General features: G+C 39.9%; 1 long non-coding RNA gene across 1 annotated transcript; it reads left to right on the top strand.

Moving 5' to 3' along the window:
* Positions 1 to 1,050: 1,050 nt before the first annotated feature.
* Positions 1,051 to 20,349, top strand: LOC113947739. Its single transcript, XR_003527843.1, has 4 exons — positions 1,051 to 1,135; positions 14,676 to 14,805; positions 17,004 to 17,138; positions 20,212 to 20,349. It is a non-coding gene; the product is annotated as an uncharacterized LOC113947739 (long non-coding RNA).
* The last annotated feature ends 5,206 nt before the right edge of the window (positions 20,350 to 25,555 follow it).

The following is a 25,555-nucleotide window of genomic DNA, read 5'->3' as shown; positions in this document are numbered from 1 at the left end:
ATCTGGAAAATTTAAACAGCTCCTTATAAATAATAAGCATCTTAGTGTGGGGAGGTGGAAGCCCTCATTAAATATGTCATTGCATTTTGCATAAAAGCAGATGAATGGAGAATACCACTCCCCAGAGGAATATTGCATTTGAGCCTTGTCCCTTGTCTCACAAGCTAAAATGCATCAAGTTAGGTCAGTCTTGGATGAGACACCTCCAAGGAAGCCCACATTATTGCAAGGAACAGTGCTGACAATTCTGGTTCGTGCACTGTCCTCTGAGCCAGCACCGGATTCATTTTCCAGCTTGGTGCTGAGGTGTGCTGAGTTGTTGTCTTTCAGTGGTATCTAAAAGAAAACCTCCCCTCCACAACTGCTGTTCATTAAAGTCTCCGCGCCGCGCTCTGCAAGACTGGGGTGCCGAGCCAATGTTCTGAAGAAGTTCCAACAGAAATAATTAAATTCTCTCCCAGGTCTCCCTGCAGTTCCAGTCGGATGTGGATTGCTTCCTCGGTTTCCACCCTGGTGTGTGGTGTCACTATACACCATTAGACAGCTGTTGTTCCTGAACCTTGGGATGACTCCCCACCAGCTGAGGGTGATGCTAATTCAGTATAACACTTATCCAACTCACAAGGCTTTTGGTGACTTAATCAAGGTGCTGGTGGAGAACACTCCCGAGAAAGTGTAGCATAGCATTATTTTTCCCTTCTAGTTCTATATTTTACATGCTTAACAAACAAACCATAGGATTATCACAACAAAAAGCAGGAACACAGCGTGGATTAATGGCTGCAGCTCCACTTGTCCATATCTCTAGGCTTAAGATGGATTTAACCAAGTCCTGCCCCTCAGTCTTTCAAACCAATAATACACATTTTAAAGAATATTTTTCTTTGTTTCCACAGTGCTGTAACTTCAGGTCAAAATGTCAGAAGAGCTTGATATTCTTGTCTTTTTTCAGGTTTTGTCATACCGTTATTTAAACATAGGTTTTTGGATTTAATTTGACAATCTTTATGTAGTTTCTGGCATGGTAATTGAGTCTACTTGTCTTTTTCAGGACACCAGAAGATCTAACTAAGTCAGAATGTCTCAGTTACAGTCCAGATTTCTATTTATTACCTACCTCACCGAGAAAGACAAGGTGAGTTATCATTCAGTACAGAAAACCTGAAAGGCATTTATATGCTTGAAGTACTGTATAACCATCCTCTACAGAAGCACAGTGCTTAAGTAAATGTGTTACAGCCCAGACAAATCCCTTTGAAACAATACTATTGAGCCCAAATTGTCTCTGTAACTGAGGGTACAAATCTAGAAAGCTTACCTCCCACCCAGGACCAAAACAAACCCTTTCAGAGATTATTGATACAATGGCTTATGACAGATTGCTCCTCAGCCTCACAACTTACATGCTGAACAATAAATTCAACATAAAGTGACAGTCACAGCAAGTGTTCAAGGCTGTAACTAAAAAAAAAAAAAAAGAAACCTAATTTTTGCTGAAGTTAGAACTCCAATGAACGAGAAAATGTGAACATATACCTATGTATATATCAAAGCTGCAATCTCTGTAAATGCCATCACCATTACTTATGGTTGGGATGATGCTAATATTTGAAAATATTTCAATAGGAAGCCAGTTTTTAACCTGCAAATTGTAATCACAGAGACAATATTTCAAGGCTTTTTGTGAGAAAAGGGTGTTAGTGGACCAAGGAAAAAGAAACCTGCCTGTTCCACTTATCTCCATTGCAGATTGGATGAGGCCATCCTACACATCAATTTGGGTGGGAAGTGCCCTCATACTCTTTTTCATCCTGGGCTATTGCTTCTCTTTTTAAATTAGGCACCTTTAGTGAGCAAAAGTATAGATATAGCTTGTTATCATGGGTAAAAATTAGTGTCACCACTTTCACGTTTAATGCAATTGTGTCCTCGGTGTAACCTTTGGCTATTACCAGAACACATGGAAGAGATATTCTATTGTGTTCAGGTTAATACCGAAATTCTGAGGAAAAAAATAATGAAGATTTACCTGCAGTAATTCTTTTTGAAAAACATTTTATTATGCTTGCATGCTGTACTTATACTTTTTCCTGTTGTTATGTATTTTAAAACAAAACCATAAGCAGAGAATATCAGTAATTTCTTTTTTCTTTTACATTTACTGTGCCATTTGGCTGAAACAGCCTTATACGAATGTCTGTGTATTGTAAGTAGTGTTTAATTTTTGTTTTTCATGTCAAAAAATTTTAGGTAGATAAGCTATGAAGAGTATTTTTTAGGTTATTAAAAAATGTTGACATTTACTAGCCAAGTGCCTGGCATGTAGTTGCAAAGGTCATCAATGAGTAAACAGACATTAATGGTTAGCTGGATAACTGGTACATAAACAGGTCATATTAATAATTAACAGAGAAGAAAACTGGCAGTTTATAGCAAGCTTAGGAAAATAGCTGATAGAAATAACTTTGGAAAGGGCAAGGACCAATATTTTAAAATCATCTAAAAATTAAACCCAGAGGAGCCTGAATTTTAAGACATTCGTTTCTCATTTTTTCTTCTCTCTCTCAATTTATGAACAAACTATTTTTTAATTCATGGGGAGCAAATTTATTTGAATCACTGAAAAAAGTATTGCGCAGCTGTTCATCCTGCAATTGATTCTCAGACTGATGCTGTCCTGTTGACAACCCTGTAGAATATGAAATATTTAAAGAATTGGTTTCATCCTCAAATACATTGCTTTTGTTCATTATGGAAAGACATTAAAATATATGAATATCTGGATTTAATATTCCATCAGCAATCACTAGAGCTGTTTATTGATTCTAAGCAAAATATACTTTAAATTGCCAAAGGTAAAAGTTTTCCCAACATTTTTTTTCCTAAAATATAAATCCTCAGCATTTCTCTCCCACATCCTAAAAACTGAGGGGTTTTTTTTCTCAATTGCTTTTGGCTTGTCAGTTCAGCAGCAGCTTCCCTGTGCAGCCCTATCTCTTTATCCCAGACCAATACCAAAATTACCATGAAGCCAGGCCTCGCTTTTAGGTCCACAATAAGTCCTAGTTAACTTGGTTGTAAACAGGTCCCTGGTTGTTCAGGCTGGGAAATAAAGGCAGCCAGCTCTGAGACTAATTGCATCTCTCCTGTCATGTTTTCATCGTGTAAACTTCAGTGGACACAAATCGATTGGCTTCTTACTTTTAACTATTATTTTAACTAAAAATTATTCAAAGCATATAGAACTGCATGTTAGAAAGTAGTGGAATTTCCAGTTCTTCAACAATAATCATCACAGTACTCACACTATGAGGAACTGTAGAAAAATATTTCTATGGATAAATATTACATTTCTTTAGTATTTAAAAACAATGCTGCTTTTGAATATTAAGTAAAACAATATCATCTGAACACTGAGTAAAACTGCAGAAACATCTAAAAGGTACAGTCAGAAAGCAGAGGACATTTCAGGCCTGCCAAAGAAAATTGATGGAATACTTCATGGGAAAGGATTTCTGATGATGGACTTGGAGAACCAGGAGTCCACTGTGGGCCTGCAGACATAACACAAAATTCATGCTATGCTGGGAGGAGAAGAGACTTTCTCCCTGACTTCTATCAAAGTATAATTTATTAAAGTTTTCTTAATGATATGCAGAAGTCACCATCTCTGTGTGCCAGCATACAGATTTTACAAACACAGAAGTATTTATGTGTTCATACAGTTTATAGGCAGTCTCAGTTTTACAATGCAACTCAGCCTAATAACTTGGCTGAAGAACTGAGAATTAACAACTTTTCTATCATCTCATCAACATATGACCATTCTATTTTGTGGTTCCTGTTCTCTGTTCCTCAGATGAAATATACTTTGTTATTCTGAAATCTAGTTAATGTTAGTGAGTTATTAACTAATACCTGTTTTATCCACCACTGTAAAAATGTTTCTTGTTACGGTAGAATAAGAGGAGACAAGCTGTAGATACATTCTTGTCCTTGATGTTTTTAGGATTCAGACAATTATATGTCAGATATACCTCGCCTTTCAGCGAGGTATAGATTTCAAATTCTGTGTTTGGTATCATAGAATAATAGATTGGTTTGGGTTAGAAGGGATCTTAAAGATTATCTGGTTCCAACCCCACTGACATGGGCAGGGACACCTTCCTCTAAACCAAGTTGCTCCAAGCCCTGTCCAACATTTCCAGGGACGGATTGTTTACAGCCTCTCTGGGCAATCTGTGCCAGGGCCTCACCACTCTCATAGTGAAGAATTGCTTCCTAATATCTAATCTAAACCTGTCCTGTCCGAGTTTAAAGCCATTCCCCTTTGTCCTATCACTGCATGCCCTTGTATGACCTGAGGTTCAACCCCACCTAAAGCACTTCACTCCCTCCCTCTCCTCATACCAAGAACTCTAGTTCTGTCCAAAGACCAACACATGCAAAGCTGGTACTAAAGGCCTCTAGATTCAATCTAGATTTGAAAATACATGTTCACACAGTAGAAACCTCTGTGAAGGATAAAAAAGCTCTCCATTTGGAGTGGGTGTCTGATTTGTTAACTGTTTTTGTGACTCAGAAGACTCATGATCACAAAAGGTCAATAGTTATTGATGTTCATTGCAACAAAAGCCTGTTTAATGTTTTTAAAATAGGCCATCTTCTATTTGTCCAAATTCCTTATTCAATACAGCTAAGATTCTCAAGACACTTAATGGCTACACTTTATTATACAGACTATTCTTGTTTTTGGACAGCTGTATTTCTCCACCTTCCTCTTCCTTAACATTTTTCTCATAAATTTACTAGAAAAAAAAAATCTATCTTTAATTAACTGTGCCATTCTTTAATCCTTTTAATGCCACTAAAATATATACTGAAAAACTTTACAGTCTGAGTCAAAAGGGCATTTTGGCAAAAGAGCATTGCAGCTGCGTCGCCTGAAACATCTTAGAAGACAGTGTCTACAGGGAGCAGGAGAGCTCAGTGAAATACTGGCAGATGTAAATAACTGTGTCACATTTTGGGATGAAAACCAGCTCATGGCTGTGCTCATTAAGAGCAATTTCTGTGTCTCTGCAAGGCTCCACGGAAATGGGGAGGTCTGTACCCCAGGCAGCAGATACTGCAGCAGCAGAGAAAGGAGTCTCGCTTTGCACCGCTAATCCAGTTAATCCCGGTGATTTCAGGGTTCCTTCTACAGCAATGCAGGGAGAGATGTGGCTGGGAGGAAGGGATGAGCCTGGCAGAGATAGTGGGCAAGGGCAAAGCAGCAGATTTCCCCCTGGTCCTCCTGTTTTTCCAAGGGAGAGTGACCAAGCTGGGGCATATCCAGCCATCAGGCCACAACATTTAATGTGAAGCGACACTTTTGTCCCCTGAAAATTTTACTGCTCATCAGAAATCACAAAGCTGTGCAGGGTGGACACAATTTCCCCCCAGAGCCTTAATTTGGCACTCCTTCCTGTTCTAAACCCACCCAGGAGACCCAAAATAGAGGCTCTCCAGAGGATGGGAGGAAGGAGCACATGCGTAGGTTCAGTTCCACCATCCAAGCTCCAGCCTGCGGTCCCTGTCAGCAGGGCAGGAAACTGCAGCATGGACTGGAAATGAATGGAGAAAAGTGTGTTTGGAATTTCAAGGAAAAAAAAATAAAAATAAAATGAAGGAAAAAAAAGAAAATAAACTGAGATATAAAAATGTGAAAGCCATTAAAAAACGAGGTTTAAACTTAAGAATAAATGCAATGGCATAGTCACATTCTTTAAAAGCTTTGCTCTGCTCGGAATGGCTTTGTTATTAGTGATTCTTAATGCATGAGATAGTGGTTTGGAATAAATCTTTAAGTAATTCAAAACAAGGACTCTTCAGTAAATAGTTGAAATTAAAGGGGGAGTTAGAGTCATCTGGTTTCCATTAGGATGATAAAATAGTTCACTTGAAACCTTTTACAAGATGCTTTGTTACTGGGAGGTGTCTGTGCATCTCACTCCATCACTAGCCATTTGACACAACATAAAAGGCTTCAAAAGCCATGCTAGGCTTCTTAATCAAAAACTAATTGTAATAGATATTGGGGAGTGTTAACACTGTGACCGCTAGGTTGTATCTTCAGTATATAAGCAGGAGTGAACATTAAACACAACCCTGAGTTGATAGGGCTTATCAGAATTTCAGAGTTAAGTGCTAAGTACTGCAGCCCGGTATCTGCGCGCCATTGCTTTGTACCACTTTTGGAGTTAATTGCGCTGTAGGACTTCATCTTCCCAACAAAATTTATAGCATGGGCAGAGAAATTGGAAGCCCACTGAAGGAACTGCTGCAGTTTACAGGAGTTCTGTGAAGCCACAGGAGAAAAAACTGTGGTTTCTACTTCAGCGTCTAAGAGGGGTTCCCTCTGCTGCCCCTCCTCAGTTCACCCTGTAATAAAAATGAGTTGTTTCTCCCTCTTGAAGTTTTACTTGCTGCTAATGCTGTAGCAGAGGAATTGCAGCACCAGCTCCCCAAAACAATGCTGCCCCTAAAATTATCACTAAATTGTCATACGTGCATGCTTTACATTCCCGTAAGCCTTATTATGATTGTTGACATGAATATTCACAGTGCTCACAGAAACAGCTTTATTGATTTTACTGATACAGTGTGGGCTCAGAGTTACTGATTTTAACTTAATTCATGCATTTTTCCAGATAACAGATGACCTTAATATTTACACACAATTGCACCATAATAAACCCAAGCCAAATCCTCTCCTGTTATATGAACTGTTGAAAATAAGAGTTACATTTTTTTAAGCTAGGGGCTCAGAACCAGGCCATTGTACAGTGAGGAAATCAGAGATATGGCAATTTACTCCAGCTGAGAATGTTGCCCACAGTGTAAAATTCCTTGTTCAGTGCAGTAAAGTGCATTAAAAAGACAGCTATGTTATTTCTCATGAGTTCATTATAACCTGTATCCTACCGAAATCTCCAGACAGCTGTGTTCCTTTTTACTCCAGTTTCAAACAATATAATTAAAAAAGCATTTGATGAAATGTAGACACTTTTACCATTTACACTGGAATGCTGGCACCATCCAAAATCAGCCAGTCTGTAAATACCAGATTAGGATCTGTGTAGCCAAGGTTTTTATTCTAGGAAAGCATACTTGAAAGTCTCAACTTTTCTCGGTGAAGAATAAGCTTTATTTGTAAAACCCATAATTATCTCAAATGTTCCGAGAAGCTGAGAGAGCTGCAAATGGTAAAACAAAACATAAGGAAACAGTTTTGGGCATTTAAGGGGAGGCAAATAAGGATGATGTACTTCTCCCCTATTAGTTTACTATATAAATGAGAAGACATTACAGAGTGAAATTTAATTAAAGTAATTGACCAAATTGCATTTTGTAGTAGTTATTGTCATTAGCAGCCCTGACTCCTCTGTCAAAAGGATTTGCTGAAGATTATTTCTAAGGGGTATTTATTATGAATATTAATCTCTCCAGTAAGTACCATCAACATATTAAAATTCACTTCAAGCATTTTATGGAAGACTGCAAACAGAAATGAGTGGTGAAAAACAAGGTGTCTAATCATGTTAACTTGGTTCACAGATGGTTAAACCAGAAGTAGAACAGGGAAAGGAAATGCAATAATATGTATATTGGTTATATTGTGATGAAAATGTGCTTAAAGGGTACCTGATTTTCAAAGATGCTCAGGCTGCACTACCAGGAACACTGATGACTCTGCTGTTTAAGGCAGGTTTTTATATAGTCTTGCACTGTCTCACTGGGAAAGTCTCATTTTCAGCCTATGTGTTAATTTCTGATTGATCTTTTTAGTGCCTCTTTCCAGGAAATATATATTTAAAGAAGGCTGTAGTTCCCATTGTTGCAGAGAACTTGGTTCCCAGGTGCTACCCACGCTACTGATACCAACAACAGTCAACTTGGGTTTAGTATTGGAAACCCCAAATTGTATCTGTCAAGCCCCTCTCTTCAGCAGGGGGAAGGACACACTTTTTAATTACAGTGCATGCGTGAAGGGTTGTACAGACCTTCATCACTGTCTCTTCTGGCAGCTTAGATGATGCATTTTCTTCTCTTCAATGCTGCTCACTCTTCTTATTGAGAAAAAGAGAAAAGTGAAGGGAAAATGAGACAGTAGGGATTGGCACTGAAAGAAAAACATAAAGAGAAAAAAACTAGGAAATCTTGACCTACTCTTTTCAGTTTTGCATGCTCTGGAGACAGGATTTGAAGATGATGGCTATATGCTGGAGGAACAAAAGGTGTTTATGAGATTGCCAGGGTTGGAAGTTAAAGGTTGGGTCAGTCTCAGTCCTCCTCATCCTCACCTCATACTTCCTCTCCTGCACCTCTTTGCTTTGAACGTTTTTTTTTCTTCCCTTTCAACAAGGCCATCTGCAACTTTCATACCACCTGTGTTTAAAATAAACACCTGACAGCAAATAAGCCCTAAGTATACACAAGTTGGGCATCCCAAGTTGTGTTGCAGCTCCAGACTGTCAGAGTCTCTTGTCCTTTTAACAAATGCTCAGATCCCTATTGTCTTGGAGCTCTGCCTCTGTTTTGCCAGGAGGCATTCCTTTCTCTTCCTTACGAAACAGGCTGAACATTTTCCCTGTGTAAACATTGTTCCACATCTGTTCACGCTGAAGAACATCAGAGCACCATTTCCCAGAAACCATTCTGGCTATGTGTGACCAAATGTACCTCAGAGCAACCAGAGCGAGGTCAGGAATTTCCTCAAAGTTTGGGCTGGGAAGAGTCATTTCACCTCAATGCCATAGTTCCTACAGTAACTTTTTGATAGGTTTTATACACCTATTTGCACCAATCAGTCTGGCTGTGGCTGCAAAATCCCTCTGCAGGGACCAGGTCCGTGGCAGCCACTGAACCACCAACCTGAAAGTAAAAACCCCAAACTAACTGTTCCTGAGTAGAGTAAAAAAGAGAAACCATTTCTATTGCTGAATATGACAAAAATCCTTAAGGGAGTCCACTGATTACACTACTGAGATTTGTATGAACTAACTAGGGTAAATAATTAGTCTATATTTTAATTAATATATCAGTGCCTGCTAGCACAATATAGTTAAATTTGTGCCACTATTAGAGCTGAATGAAAGAAAGTTGTCCTATTTGTAGTGAAATTATAATCATGACCTTTCCAAGAAAAAGAAAAAGCAAGAAAAGTCCTGCAACACTTTTTTGTGTTGAAAGAAGTCAAGAGGTGCCTTTAGCTCACCAAGTGCCCATGTGCCTCTTCTCTAGGTAGCAAACCTGAATATGGCAAAAGTGTCTCTGGTGAAAAGGGAAATGAGACACACACACACACATATATATATATGTGACACAGATCACAAAATGAGGGCTAAAAATACAGCTCAATTATTCAAAGTATATAATTTTTTTTCAAGTTTGACCTTGTTATTACATTGAAGCACCTGTGTCACTTGAAAGGGGCCTTCTTGCACAAACAAGAAAAAAGTATCTGCACTTTCCCCAAAACCTTTTTCCCTGGATAACATGGCAGTTTTGGTAAACAGAATACTCCCCCCCTAAAGAGTGTTAGAATGGTTCTGCACAATCAGATATGATCAAGTCACAGAGTGGGTCTCTCTTCCTGCCTCCACTATGAATCCAACTTTTTCCTCACTGCCAAAGGAGGCAGCTCTCCACTGTCTTTCCATCAGGAGCAAGGATGGAGGCATAATAATTTGATAGGACAAGGGGTAATGGATTTAAGCTGTAGGAGGGTATATTTAGACTAGATATTAGGAAAAAATTCCTTACTGTGAGGATGGTGAGGCACTGGCACAGGTTGCCCAGAGAAGCTATGGATGCCCCATGCCTAGAAGTGTTCAAGGCCAGGTTGGATGGAGCTTTGAGCAACATGGACTAACGGGTGGCATCTCTGCCCATGATGGGGAGGTTGGAAGGAGCCCATACCAGGGCTCCAAAGGCATCACAGATGTGCATCTATGGGGGAGCCTGAGACGGGGACCTCTCATACAGCAGCAAAGAGCCCAGTTCTACAAAGGAATCGTCACTGTGCTGGCTTTGCTGGAGGAGAGGCTCCTGAGCCTACACTTCCCAAGGTGGCAGCTGATCTCCGCTCAGTGGCAGCCAGTGTGAAACACGAGGGCTTGATTTTCAGAAGGTGGGAGGCTTAACACTTGCTGAAAATAAGACCCATTTAAGTTGTCACGACAGCAGTCACCTTGAAAGATTTAGGCCACGCTGTCTGGTTTGCTGGTTGTCCCCCCCTCACCGCCACATTTATCAACCCTCCCAACAATTTCCCTTCAAAAAGCTGTTTGGTTTTGATCTCCCCATGAAAGTTAAGGTATCACATCGGTTAATATTATTGCTCCTCCAAACTTTTCCCACTCCTGGCCCACACAGGGCTGAGGATAACCCCTTCCCTTCTGCCTCAGCATCACTTATCAAAATCACAGAGTGAAGGAGGCACGACACAATTCGGTTTTAACATTAATCTTCCCACTGGCTTCTCATTACTTTGCCAATAAGATGATCTTCCTCACACCACATTTCGATATATTTGACATCTGTCATAAAACTCAGGTCACACATATCTGTCTTCTGGTAAAATGAGTCATCCTACAGAGACCCATACTATGCTGTTCAGGTCTTGCCAGAAATAATTATTGATATATTGTCAACACATCCAGCCTACAGTATTAACAGGAGTCATAAATTACCAGCCTTTTTTCTTCCCTCTACCTAGCAAGGAAATGAGGGGACATACAGCAGGAAAGCAGGTACATGGCATTTGGGTGATGGATCCAGCCACAGCCATTCGTTGCTTTCTAGAAGCTGTGCACAATTTAATTGTATTAAGGGAGTAACTAGTTTCTCAAATCATTCAAAACTTGTAATAATTTTCCCTTTGGTTTGGTCCCCTTTGGTATCATACTGGTCATGATCTCTCATCTAACCAACCAACTAACTCCCCAGAACCTGTAGCTGATAAACAGTAGCTATTTAGGGAAGAAAGGGTACAGATAGAAGTTGTACTATCCTAAATATAATGTCATTGACTTCACTGAAGAGAGAAGTTTAATCTGCTCTTGCTACTTGCACAGGACAAAGGCAACTTTTTTGTTTCATCATATATATACAGTGCTCCCCAGTTAATTTGATTAACAACTTAGGTTATTATTGTGCTTTTTTTCTTTTAAAGTGTAAGCTTCCATAGCTAAAGGACAGAAATTCCAGCCATAGCTGTAGGAGAGGAATATCCATTCCCACAAGCATCATCTCCTGCAGAACAGTCACTGGGTTTAAACACTGCTACAGTTCCCTTTGGGTGTTGCTAAAGTGAATTCCCTCCTCCTTTCAGTTTAAGGTGTTACAGGGACTCCTTGCTCCACTTTTTGGTCTCAGAGACACAAGATATAGGTGGTTACAGCATCTTCTTGCAGACCCAGAGGGAGGAGTGTAAGCTTTGCTTTAGAGCCATGACTGAGCTGTAGGTGCTAGTTGGGAAGTCAGTGATAGACATCACATGATGTTCTGCTCCATTGGCTGCAGAACCAGGCCATTAAGCTGCTGTGATTAAGGTATGCTGGTCTACAGCCAGGCAGGCTCTAACCTTGACCTTTAACAGGTGAATACCATGGTTTGAAACACTCCTGCTTTGCTCTCCGGAATAGGGACTGTGATGGCCTTGTTAGAGACCAGAGAGAAGAGGGACCACCTTGGAGAGGTCTTTCATTTTGTACCAGCAAACCTCTGAAAGCTGTAAGATGGAGAGCATGAAGTATTCCTCACAAGAAGGCTTTGGCTTAGGGTTTTGCCAAGGACAGGGACAGGAGAGTGCAAACCCACCGAATGTCACCTCCACGGAGTGGATATGCTGTGAGAATATTCCTTCTTGCACAAATCCAGCACAAATCCCAATCCCCAGCCTCACTAACAAAATCTCAAATCTTATTGTGCAACTCTCAAGACCCCAACTGGGATGACTTGGGAGGGAGTTACCCAGGCAAAGGAGCTCTGCACGTCACAGTAATGCTCCACAGGCCCAGCAGCAGCAAAAATGTCACCTCAGTACTATATGTTTTTAGCCCTTCCATATATACAGGAGCACTGAGAGCACCTCACACTAATTAACAAGCTGCTCTGTATCTTTGTGCATTACCTTTCTTTTCCCCCTTTGATTCACATACAAATTATTTTTAGAAAAGGGAAAAAGTTTCCTCTTTAAAAAAAAAAAAAAAATCAGTGAGGTGAGGTCTGGGACTGTTCATCTACCCTGTTCATCACCTCAGAGGTGTATTAGGTTTGTGAGACAGTGGAGGAGAGAGAAAACATAGATGGTACCTTCACTCCTGTCATCTCCCTCACCCCAAAGCCTCCCAAGTCCTCAGAGAGAGCCAGCTCCCTTTCTTCCTCCCCCTCAAAAAGCCCTGTGGTTTTATTCACTAAATCCTGATATGTATCTCTGACCTGTACTCTGCCCACTTTCCATCATTTTTGTAAGGGAAAGCTGTTGTTCTGAGGCAGTTTGTTTTTATGGGGTGCCTGTGAGTGACACACACCTGGTGGTACCTCCAGCCTTACACTGCAGGCACCATGTGATGGCACAGGCACATCAAATATTTGGTTCGGGTGTCGAGTTCTCGGGCAATTCTGGGCCAAGAAAAGTGACCTGCAGAGACCATTTTAAATCCTGCTAATTACAGTATCCCTGAATTTGCTCTAGTTTTTTTCCAGGTTGAATTTAGCAAAGACAGGAGTGCAGAAAGGCACTCTTGCTTTTCTGCTTGGGCACTGAGCTCTGACACACTGGAGGATGTCGTCTTTCATTATTAACTTTGGCAGCATTTAAATTAAGTAATATCTTGACAGGGGAAAGGAAGGGAATGAAGGGCCCTGGGAATATTTTTTTTCTCCTGTTTAATTGTACTGCATTTGATGTGTTCCAAAAAACACTAGAAGAACTACTCTTCAGAGACAAAAAAAAACTTTATAAACCCCCACCAGTTGAGGTAGTTTGGCAGCACATAGAAGGATGGAGAATTATCATCTGTCCAGGGAAATCCACCCCCCACTCCTCCCAACCCTCTTTCAGCTGGTGCACGCAAGATGTTCCTGCTCACTTCATCTTCAAACATTTAAACACTTTGAGGACCACACACCTACAGTGCGTTATTTGCAGGCCTTTCTAAGCTGAAATCCAGCGTGTGTGTGTATCTGTGGGTGGGAATGGCTGGATAATGTTACCCTGATAGCTGATGATAATATTTCTACCAATTGTTAAGCTTCCTAAGTCTCCACTTTGCAAATGCTTCAGCGGATCGGTTTCTGAAAAACGCAGCTTTCCTTGCTTGGGGAAAAGGGACGAGTCAATAATGCGTTTGTGCAGATTAGCTTGGAGACTCTGATTTACTCCAGAGAAAAAAAGTCTCCCTTACACAAATGCACCTTTCTAAACACTTCAGGGGTCGCCTGGTTCACTGCAGGGTTGTGTCAGTGCAGCCATAAAATGAGGCGGCCGTTCGAGCTGTCTCGGGCTGGCAGCGTAGCAGGTCCTGCAGAAACACAGATGTGCCGGGTCTGAGCTCTAAAAGTGGCACCCTCCTTGTGAGCTCTCTGCTTTGAGTCCAAATAGACTTTAGGAAAATGTGTGAGGGACAAAGGAGTGTGTTCCTTCAGTGTTTCAGGGGGAAAAAAGCGTGGGAGGAGAGATAATTTTGATGAGTCAAATTCCTGATTCCCTTCAGACCTGTAAAGTCAGTGGGAGTTGCTTCGCTTTCATCTTAACATGCAAAGAGGGGTGAAGTTAGAACAAAGGAAGGTGGAAAAAAATAAATAAGCTTTTTTTATAAAGTTAGTTTAAGGAAGACCAAAAGAAACAGTAATGTTCTTGGTGTAAGGGACAAAAGCAAAAGAACACTACTATTCTGCATAACATACTCTTTATCTCAGAATACTTATTCAGGTTCTGGCATCTGAAAAGTCCTCTGCTCATCTTTTTTCCATTTCCTCTGCTGTGGTGACTCTTCTGGGCTGTGCATGCCTCACACAAAGCATAATATCTTCTGGGACTTTGTTAAAATATTATTTAAGACCGACTTCTGGCCCAATTCTTCTGACTTTATCATGCCTTTGCTTCATATTTTTCCATCAGTGCTTCTTCTTCATCCACTGCATCAAGGCACAAAATTCTTGTTTTAAACCAAGATATTTACAAGTTAGGTCCCTCATATCCCTCTTCTCAGCTGTTTTTGTCCCAAATCAACCAAACCTGACTCTACACATCTCCCTCAAGTAGCTGCAGTCTCAAAACTTCTCAAGCTCCACAAATTAACAATTTCTTTTGGGGCAGGGATCCATTTGCAGCCATTCCAAATTTACTTAAGTTATAATACTGAGCGGTTTTGCATCTCAAGTTCTGCATGAATGATCTGTTTAGTCTTGTGGCATAGAACATCCTTCAAGAGATCTGTGGAAGGCAATTTAGATATGTAAACCTGTTTGTTAAAGTGCTTAAATGTGCCATAGAACACAAAAATCCTGTGGATTCACAGTTCAAAATGAGTTGAAAAATCAGTCTGGATATCGAAGATTTCCTGATACTAAATGGTTCTGACTTCAATAAAATCATCTGGATTCTGTTCCCATCCTAATGTTAGGCTCCCATACTCTTACCCTGAGAACTCCCTGGCTTGAAGGAGCACTCTTTTTCTGGAGAGCCCTGAAGAAATAGCTTATACACAAAGTCTGTCTGCGCACAAGGGGAAAAAAGCCAGCACTAAGGATAAGGTAAGCAATAGCAATGAATGATATATTTCATTCAGAAAGCAGAGAGCTCCAGTTTTGTTTATCTTTTGTGTGGACAAGTTCCCTGGTCTGTGTTCCTACCTTTTTTTGAAAGTCCCATCCCCCATCACACCCTGGCTGACAGCCTCACTGTCCCCATGGCTGTCGTGGGAAGTCATGATAGATGGCTAAACCACGACCCTTTTAGGAGTTGTGTGTTCATGTTATACTCAGAGACCTTTTTTGATCAATAGTCAATTCAAACATTTTCACTCATGGATACACTCAAATATATTTATGATTATAGCATATGTATGTATAAATAAGTGGCTGGAGAATTGTTAAGGTGAGCAGAACTACTTCAAGAAGTTTCAGTGCTTCAGAACCCAAAGCAGTGGTATCATGAGTAAATGTGGTCATTTGCAGTGTTTGCAATATTTTTTTTTAATATTTTAGTCAAAGGAAGAGCAGCCAGAATATTTCCATTGTGGGGAGCATAGAGACTTGAAATAACTAGGGTTTGATACTAGCCATATTGCACTTCACTTTTCCTCAGCACAGAATGCCAGCTTGTTTCTTCAAATTAAGACAATATGCTTATAGTGATGAACCTTATTGGCCATCTATCTTCCTTTTGTAATCTGGCTCTCATCAAGCTGAAATGAAGCCATTTCTTCTGACTGTGGCTGATTAAACACAGAGTAAACCTAGATCTCTGAGGAGGCTCTAATGATTCTCCACAGGCCTAGTGTCAGCCCGGCACCTGCAGCATTCAGCTTCCCTATTTCCATCATAAAATGAAGCATCTGTTACAGAGAAGTGTTATCTTTTTATCATCGATGGTATCTTTCTGTTTGAATTCACCTACCCCATTTGGTATAAATTACAGCCATTTCATATGTAATGAATGGTCACACAGGATGCACTCTGGTTATTGGGGGTTAAAAGGGCACAAAATCCTTTTACTAAACCTTTATTTAACTTGGTGAAAGTTAAGACTACATGGCTTGTGTAAAACCTTCTTTATTACAACAAACAGGAGGAAATACTTACCGCAGCTTAATGCTGAAGCATTTTGATATTGCTTATCTAAATACTGGCCTTTGAGTTTTTTGGAAGCAATTCCTGGAGAAACATTATTAGTTGCAGGGAAAAGAAACAGAGAAACATATTCGTGCCAAAGACATTTCTGTCTCAGTAACTTGATTAACTGTAAGCCTGAAACCTAAAAGTAGACAAGATTTGTTTGCTAGAAAGGGTAGTTGCCAGCTTAGAACCTGCTGCAAATCCCACAGAAGTCAACTGGCATATTTTCAATTATTTCAACAGCATTTGTTTGGATCAGGCCAAAGATCAGCTGCCTGTTTACATTTTGTGTGGTCCACATGGTCCCCTACGTTTTACCTTCTCCAGTTTTTCATCTGAGCTGAAATACGCAACTTCATCTCAGAAATAATTTTTTTTCAGCTGATGGGGATTTGAGGCGTAACTTTGCCAAGCATTTTGTTGTTTCCCACCTACAACGTGGGCAGTCTGGACAACCTCACATCTCAAAGAATGAAAGAAAAACTTCCAAAGACACTAACTCGGAAGTAAAACTTTGCTCATTGAAGTAGTAATATAATCGATGGTAAAAACAGTTGTAAAACTGCTGAATAATTCCACCTATTAACATGTAGCTACAGGATACAGAGGTGGGGGTAACAACTGCAAAACGGCCTTCCTGGTCACATGAATGTGAAAGACGTTGTTGTAACATAACAACCACTTTGATAACATCTAAAGATTGCAAATAAGAGATGGCTTGCTGTGTTTGATGTTGTAAGTACAGATAAGGTCTTCAGTGAACCAAAGAACAGCAGAGAGAGAGAGAGACTCTAAAGTAACTTGGTCAGGTATTGGTATGAGACTGAAGGAGACCAAAGATCAGCACCACCTATTTCTTGGAAAATTTTTGAGGTGTTATGTTAAACTGGGACAGGGAAGGCAGTTACAGTCCAAAGCATTTCATTCCACTCATCATCCTGTGCCACTCTCTGAACAGGACATGCCACCACTGGAGTCACCATGATCCACAGCCCAGCATAGTTCAGCAGTGCCCCCAGGCTCCACATTTCTCCTGCATGATAAGTGTTAATGGCTTAATATTCTCCATCTTACCAGGATTGTCTGAGGTTTCTTTTCCTCGTTTTTGTTAACAGGTCTAGAAGGTGCAGTGGGCATACAGTGGTACTGCCAGTGTTCTATTGAATTACAGAGGTTGAACAATCAAAAAGGAAATTATAATCACCAAAACATAACATAGCAACAGCCTCTTTGGTGGATCGTTTGCCGAGGTATTTTCCATAGTACTTTACAGATGAAATAATTTTACAGCATAAAAGTAACTTAAAATAATGAACTGTATTGTCAAGATTAGACTTTCAACTACCTGTTGAATTGCTTCACAGACCCATTGGGGGTAAAAATCATCCTTGTGAAAATAAAGAAGAGTGAACAATTTTGTACCAACGTGTAGTTTCATGATGGTTTTGCAAGCCTGCATTATGTGGCCACTTTCTGCTGATCCATTTTGTAGCAAGCAAAATCATATTGTCCTACCACAAGAGCACACTTGTTATTCAAAATAATTAGGACATGAGTCATCTTAGTATCAAAGTTGGCATTAGTGATATATGGAGCTGATGACTGATGAGTCCAATGAACATTTGACTCATGTAGACTTAAAATATGCAGCTGAAAAGTTCAGTTAATTCAGAAGAGACACAGCATAGCTGTGATAGCATCTTGTAAAAGCAAGATCCAAGACAAGTAGAAATGCAGTAACACCAGTGATGAAATCAGCTGAGGTCTTTGGATTTCTCAGAACAGCTGAAAAATGGAAGAACTTTTCCATTAAAAAATTCAAAGCTCCATTGTTTTCCCCTTGACAAGGTACGAAATGTAATAATTTTTTTTTCCTACTGTTTACATGATATTTTTGTAAGCACTGGGATTATTTTTGTTCCCTGTCCATTTCCTTTCATTTTTCCTTTTTGTTGCTTTAGTTGAATAAGTGAACGATATCCAAAATTTCAGTTTGGTTTGGAAAAGTTATAACAGCAGAAAGAAAAATGAAACTAGTTTAACCACTTTAGGGAGTTTCAATTTTCCTTTGTACTCTTCTGTAACTTCTCCAGAATTCAAGATTTGTAAGAGTTAGTTTGAAAATAAGAAAAATAGGGAGAAGAAGGATGAGGAGTGCAAAAGGAGGGGAAAGAAAGAAAGGGGAAAATCCAAACTACTAGTTATCCTCTTAGAGGGGAAAAAAAAAAAGGACAAATGGGGAAATAGGTGTTTAATGTTTGTTTCAAATAAAAGAAAGAAATAGGAAAATCTGAAAAGAAGTTTTTGTTTTATTCTTTTCTTGTGGATGCCAACCATTCCCCTGTCAGCAACTGTCTAATTGACTAATACAGTGAACATGTGGCAACTATTTTCAACTGTATTTAGCCAAGTCTGCTGCTCTGTTTCAGATGTAACGAAGGCTTCTAATGTCCAGTAGTTTTTCCAGCTTTACTATGGGATCTAACAAAAGCCATCACCCCTAACAGCCTTTGGCTTAGTTTAAAAAATAGTAATGTTTGCATCTAAATAAGATTTAGGGCAGCATCAAGGTATAAACCTGTGTCTGATACAGTTAATTTTGAAGGTCAGCTCCTGGAAGGACTTCCAGTCAAAAAGGTGTTCCAAAATCAACTACCTTCGAAGCTGCTTCACAGACTTGTAAAACTAAAAATAAGAGCTTGTACTTCAGCAGCTGGACACCCTGAGGCAAACAGAAAGCAATCAGAGCCAGAAACTCCACTGAGTGTTTTTTTCCTCCGTGAGACAGGTCTGAGTGACATGAGGGAGTTCCTCACCTTTGTGTTAGATCCAAATCTTGACTGTAATTGGAGTCAACAGGATGTAAAGCAGTGGAGACCATCACAAACTGCACATTTAACTGCTGACTGTAAAATTTAAAGGACCGTGTTTCTCCCTGACACCGTAGAAATCTGGTTTGTAATGGGTCAAAAATAAACATTTAAAAATTGGGAGAAGAATACTTGATTATCTCCCAAAAAATTGCAAACATCAATGCATCTAATCACAAGCTTAATGTTAAAGGATTTGAAATCTCTGGTACCAGTTTTAGATTTATAATTAGACCTATAGTACAGTGTCCCCCCCCTAGAAAAAAATTTGATGGTTTTACTCCTCTTATTCTTTTTTTAAAGAGATACTCTTTTACGTTTAAAATCTACTAATGACACAACTGTATTTGTGATCAAGTGTCTTCTTGCTGTAAGATTTTTTTCTTCACTGATTCAAATGCTGTTATATATATAGCTCGTATATAATGGTGTCTGTAGAGGCTCCATTAATGGACTGAGACCATTCAATGCTTTATTCCAAGCCATCAAATCATTCTGTAGTTATTCTGGGGAAAAAATTACCCGAGCTAGAATGAAATATCAGAGGTGGACACCAACTTAGATGATTGTGAAGAACAATATGTGAAAAATGTTGTGATCACGGCAGATGAAGAAACTTTGAGATGAAATTGGTCTTTCACAGTAATATCAGTTCTCTTCATCAACAACAATGTATCTGGACAATGAGCCAGTGTCATTGACTTTCCCCATTTTAAAGGCCTTTAATACTGATTACTGCCCAGTGAACAAAAGCTTTTCTTGTGAGGAGTCTGAAAAGGTTGATTATATGTACATTACAGCTGAAAATGGATCAGACAAGTAGTAAGTTATGAAAGTACGAACACAAGAGAATAAGACCATTCACTGGGCTTGAATTACTTTAGTTTATCTTCTTAGGCTGAATTGTGGCTGTGGTCTTTTTGCAACTCAAATAAAAAGCGTAGATCAAGATGAGATAAAGATAACGGAGTATTGCCAGCATTAGGCAATAAAATCAGTAGCTGGAATGGAAGAAAACTTTGATAACCACACAGAAAAAATTTTAAAAGTTACAGTGATACTGGAAAAGGCCCTCTGTAGCTACTGCAGTTGAATAAATTAGGCACTAGGACAATAAAAAGATACAAACATCTGCTCTTTCATTTCTTTATAAAGATATTTGGAGCTGAAATTATTCTGGCCAGCTGAAGGGACTGTCTCTGATGTTCCAGTTAAACATCGTTTGAAAGCTTCCAAGAGTTGAGAGTGGGTAACAACTTTCATATTAGGGCCCACACAGGATGGGGAACTTCATTCAAAATTCAAAGTTCTACTTTACACTGGGGAAAATTTAACAATTCTATTCAAAAAAGATGTTTGGTTCTCCAAAAAAAACCGAAGGTGCTTTAAAATCATGTTTCTTTTCATATCTTATAAAAAAAATTAAGTTTTAATTACTTTATGCTTCTTTTAGCATGAAGGAGGCAAAAAAAGACATCACTGGAAGGATGTGATATCAGAATTCATGTCAGTAGCAAGAGCTCACACTTCAGCAGGAGCACAGCCTGGTCTAAAAGGCTGAGCAGTTTGCAGATTGAGCAGTCAGGAAAAAAAACCCATAAATTTATTTTAAAAATGCATATTTTCTCTAACAGTCCCAATAAAAACCGTGGAAGCTCCATTGTTATTCCTGTGCGACAGAATGCACAGTTTTTAAAACAAAATATCCTAAATTAAATTTTAGCCACTGCATTAAAGGGTCATTTCCAAAAGATGAAAGTACATTCCGTGGCAGTGTAAAAGGATAATAGAGGGCAAAAGAGAATTACAACACACTAGTATTACGGAAAAAAGAGCGTGAGTTGTGATATCCATGAAATGTTGGATTTTCCGCTATTCACAAGGCTCTGCATTCTTAATATCTGTAAAGAATGGTCATCTCACTTGCTAAAATATAACCCAAACGCTCAAGCCACAAGGCTAAACTACTCTAAAGTAGCCACTCCATCCAGCTGATTCCGCCATTTAGCACTTCTCCTGTAACATCAGTGGTGTAACCTTAGTCCCCAGAAATTGGAGGGCGAGTTATGCCATTGACCTCAGTCTGATCAGGCTCGAGGACAAGCAGCTGTGCAGTCCCTTGAGGCCACAAGCCATGGGGAAGCTCTAGGGGTCTGGAAGATGAAAACAGACCCAGAGGCCTCAGCTGAAGGAGAAAGTCAGAGTTGTAACCTCTCCCTATGGCTGCCAGGAGCCTGAACCAGTGGGACCAGGCTTTCATAGCTTCATAGACTGGTTTGGGTTGGAAGGGACCTTAAAGATCACCTCGTTCCATCCCCTGCCATGAGCAAGGACACCTTCCACTAGACCTGGACACTCCAAGCATCATCCAGCCTAGTCTTGAACACTTCCAGCGACCTGTTCCACCCTGACAGTAAAGAATTTTTTCCATAAATATAAATTAAACCTGCCCTCTTTCAGTTTAAAGCCATTGTGTCTTGTCCTATAACTACATGTCATTGTCAAAAGTCCCTCTCAGCTCTCTTGGAGCCCCTTTAGGCACTGGAAGATGCTGTAAGGTCTCCCCAGAGCCGTCTCTTCTCCAGGCCTGAATGACCCTAATTCTCTCAGCCTGTCTCCATAGTAGAGCTGTTCCAAATCTTGGATCATCTTCGTGGACTACTCTGGACTTGCTCCAACATGTCCACAACCTTCATATTCTGGATGTACTACTCCTGCTGAGGTCTCACAAGAGTTCACCCAGTTTATCTCAGCTGAGGCACATGAAAATAAAGAAATCCCAAATCAGTGCCCACCTGATGAACCACAGGAAAGTGCTGATGCAGACCCACGTGCAAACAGTCAGTGTTGGCCACTGGCTCTTTGGTGTTTACCTATGCTAAATGTACCCTATTGTACAGATAAATTCATGTGTGCATGTCTTTAGACACGTTGCTTAGACACCAAACAGCCTTGGATTAAATACTGGGGGCCATGTGAGAATCCTCACTCTTTTTCCCTGCGTGTCCCGCGCTCCCACGTGCATGCCTGGACGTACCCATGCACGTACACTTGCATGCAACAACTGTCTTCTCAGCCACAGACAAGAACTTGTTAATTAATGTTTGTTAAAATTAATATTTTTGCCAGTCAGAATTAGTCACACATGAAGCATCCTGAGCTTCGAGAAGGCTGTCTTAATTAAAGTTTTATCTGTCATTTAATGGAAGAATTATTACCAATTTTGATCACTCTGTTTTTCTTCAGGATAACAGTAGTGTTCTATCAGCCTTTGTATCCCTGTATACAAAGCAAAATTTCTTTCGCATTTCAAATGCTGGCTGATCTATTTTACAATATTTTACTGCATCCTAAGGTGTCTCTCACCCAGCATAGAGCAGAAGCCACAAAAACAGGTGAACCCACAGAAGGAAAGGACACTGCACATGACATGACATATTTTTGTGGAATGCAATAGCAGTTGCACAGCTTTGTTTTCACCTACCTTTCATCAGACATTTTCATCTGCAAAAGGCCATCAAATTACTGCTTCTGGGGACAACAGAAGGTTCCACTTTCTTTTTTTTAATCAGATAATAATTCAGTAACATTGATTTCTCTAACAAATGGTCTATTGCCCTTATGCAAGTCTGGAATAATAGCACTGACATGCATGGAATTCAATCTGGAGTCATTCAGGAGCAGCTGAGATCCAAATTCCCCAATCAGTAACATTTTGTTCCAGATTGCAAAACTTCTTGTTAGAACACAAACGCTCTTTTTATGAAAAGATTTTAAATGAGTTGTTAGTGACGTCTTCACAGAGAGAGATGGAGGATTTATTTGCACTTCACAAAGAACCTCTTCCTCTCTTCAAAGCACCAGTTGTTTTAATTTAAACTAATATTAAAAGTTTCTTGCCCTGAGCCTGCTGTTGGATATACAACTGTACAGCATCTCTTTATCAGTGTAGGAGTGCAATGGCATAAAGACCATGCACTGAAGTGAGACATATCCTTACATTACTTCCCTTAGATTGCTGGAATTAATCCAGATTTACACACCACTCATCCATAAGGGAGGGTTAGTGCCTGATTCTTTCCTCATAACCATGGAGTCTATCCAAACTGCAGGGAAGACAAACAGCTCTATATATTTTAATTGAAAAGAATGGGCTGGTAAATCAAAATCTGCCTTTTTTCTGTCACAGATTCAGAAAGCTGAATCAAGTGTCAGTGTGTCCCAGAAACTGCATTGTCACCAATACAGTGGCATAAATCAGGAAGGCTTTGGTGGCACTTCTAAGCAGTCCTTTTTCACTTAAAATAATAAAGAAAAGAAACTCTCAAGCAGCCAATCTTCCCTCTGTGCCACGCTGACGTCAGGAAACACAGAAATCTACAGAATTCTCTTTAAAGTATTTTGGCTGCATGCAGTAGAGCTTTAATAGGATCAGCTCTTTCCTGACAGGTCACAGTATGCTGACTAAGTTTAGTTACACTTTATGATTTCAAAGGCTTCTTCCCAAAAGATATTCCCCTCTCTGCTCTGTTGTTTTTTTAAGAGTGCAATGATCAAAGAGCTTTTCAAAATGTTATTCATGACTACTTCAAGCTAAAAAATGAAACCTAAAGTGATTCCAAGCAGCATTTCATTTTAATTTAAGTGATGCATAAATTTTGCATGACTGCTCAGCTTCAACCACTATAGGTAATAAACAGTTAGTTAAAATATTTACCATTACCTATCAAACTGCAATTTAATATGTGAATAGTTCTATTAGTGTGAAATGATACCATGTGCATCCCAAAAGCAGAAGAGATGCCTGAGATCTTTAAACCAGCGCAAGGGTGCTGGGTACCACAAAGAATTCAACCAACAAGATACAAGTGAATCAGAGTCATCACCTTTGGTTTAATGGCTGTTTTATTCAAGCTTCGAGTTGTATGGAACAAAAGTTTAAAAAACTTGAAAGTTTTATTGTTGTAAATGAAAGGGAGAAAGAGGAATGCTTCTACCACTTGCACAGAGTATCTCAAGCATGTAATACGAAATGCAGCCACGTACAGGACTTCAGCAGAGATGGCAAGCACTTTAGTCTCCACACCAAGTTTATAGTTTTATGGTGTTACCTAAAAGACTCACTCAATGAAAGCTGCATATTTGCCTTATGAGGAAAACCCAGGCTCTTTCTGCAGGATTTAAACATGCTGTTCAAGGGAAATGTATGTTTTCCATGTTTTATGCTCAGACTACCAAAGTCCCGCACCAGCACCCATTACATGGTCCACTGAGAGTTAAGGGCAACCTACTTCCCCCCAAAACCAGACTTTTTGTTCATTTCACCACTTTTTCTGAAATATAAGGCTTCTCCAGGGGACCAACTTCAGCTCATAAGTAGGTAGTATATAATGACATTACATTCTAGACACAGTGACTGCAAAGGTACACCCATCACATGTGAAAGGTTGTTAGCAAAAAACATTGCCATCCCTTTGCTACCCTTGGAAAAAAATGAAGGGGAAAATCACATTAAATGTTAGAGCAGAGAAGGGGGAGCCACTTGCATTTGTGCTGTGGATTCTCTCCAATTTGGAGGCTGAGAAGTTAATGTATTCAGCTCTTCTTTAACGCCAGCCTTCCCTCGTGTTATTCATACGACTTAACTCTGGCTGCCTCCTCCTCATCCCTCCTGCTTCGCCTCATGCTTCTCAAAAGGCATTTCTCTGCATGGCACATCAGAAACTAAAAATCTAAGTTGCTATCTTACTTCCAAACCAAGCTGTTGTCAGCATTAAACCTACACAATGCATTACAATATAATCCATTTACAGGGTGTCTTATCATGCAAATAACTCAAGGTGCCTCACAATAAAATAAAAAAGGACGAGAGGAATAAACCTCAGCCATTGGAACACACAAAAAGGAAACCTTGAAATTTACTTTTAAACACACTAATGGTTCTTTTCTCCCAGTGAGGCATGAAGAGGGACAGGGCAGAGGATTTGACCAAGGAATTCCTATTAGCATTTGATGGGACTTAAATGTGCAAATCCACCCCAAGATCACTGGGAGACCAGATTCCTTAAAAGGAGAAACTTCCTTGATATCTTGAAGAGAGAAGATTCATAAAGGCAGAAATGTTAGAGGAAACCTTGGTCACCAAAACATCATCTTGTTGGCTTAGATCTAAGCAAGGGTAAGGATTGAATGATCTGACTTGGGATAGGAGCCGTGAAGGTTCCCCACCACACAGAAGCAGAAATACTCTTTAAAAATAAGAATGGCTTTATCCAGGACTTACTTCTGACTCATTTCCAAAAAGGATCCTGGTTTAAATTAATGTTCCATTATCAGCGTAAAATAGCAAATAAAAGGCGCTTTTCCCCTTCCTACTTAATTTGTTTTAATTTTCCATAGTTTTTCCTTAGACTGTTATAAACTGCTCTTTGGAAGAGATGGATTGGCATTTTCCTGCCTCTCCTTTGCCCCTCTGGGTTGGAACATAAAACAGTCAGAAGCACCAAGCAGATGGACTGTCCCAGGAGCAGAACATGGCAGGAACAGGAACCAAACCACACTTTGAATCATTGTTCTCCCCCTCTCCCAGCTCATGTCATGGCCCACATTATTCCACCGGTCAAGCCAAATGGACTTCGCCAAAATGACAACCAGAGGATGGGGCAAAGAAAATATTCTTCACTTAGGCACAGGAGTAGCAATGGAATCATCTTGGAATGGTTTGGGTTGGAAGGGACCTTAAAGCTCATCTCATTCCAACCCCCTGCCATGGGCAGGGACACCTTCCACTAGACCAG

Source organism: Corapipo altera, unplaced genomic scaffold (genome assembly GCF_003945725.1).
Source record: "Corapipo altera isolate COAL_440 unplaced genomic scaffold, ASM394572v1 50, whole genome shotgun sequence".
Classification (NCBI taxonomy): domain Eukaryota; kingdom Metazoa; phylum Chordata; class Aves; order Passeriformes; family Pipridae; genus Corapipo; species Corapipo altera.
The sequence above is the reverse complement of the archived record's forward strand: the minus strand, read 5'-3'. Positions and strand labels throughout refer to the sequence as shown.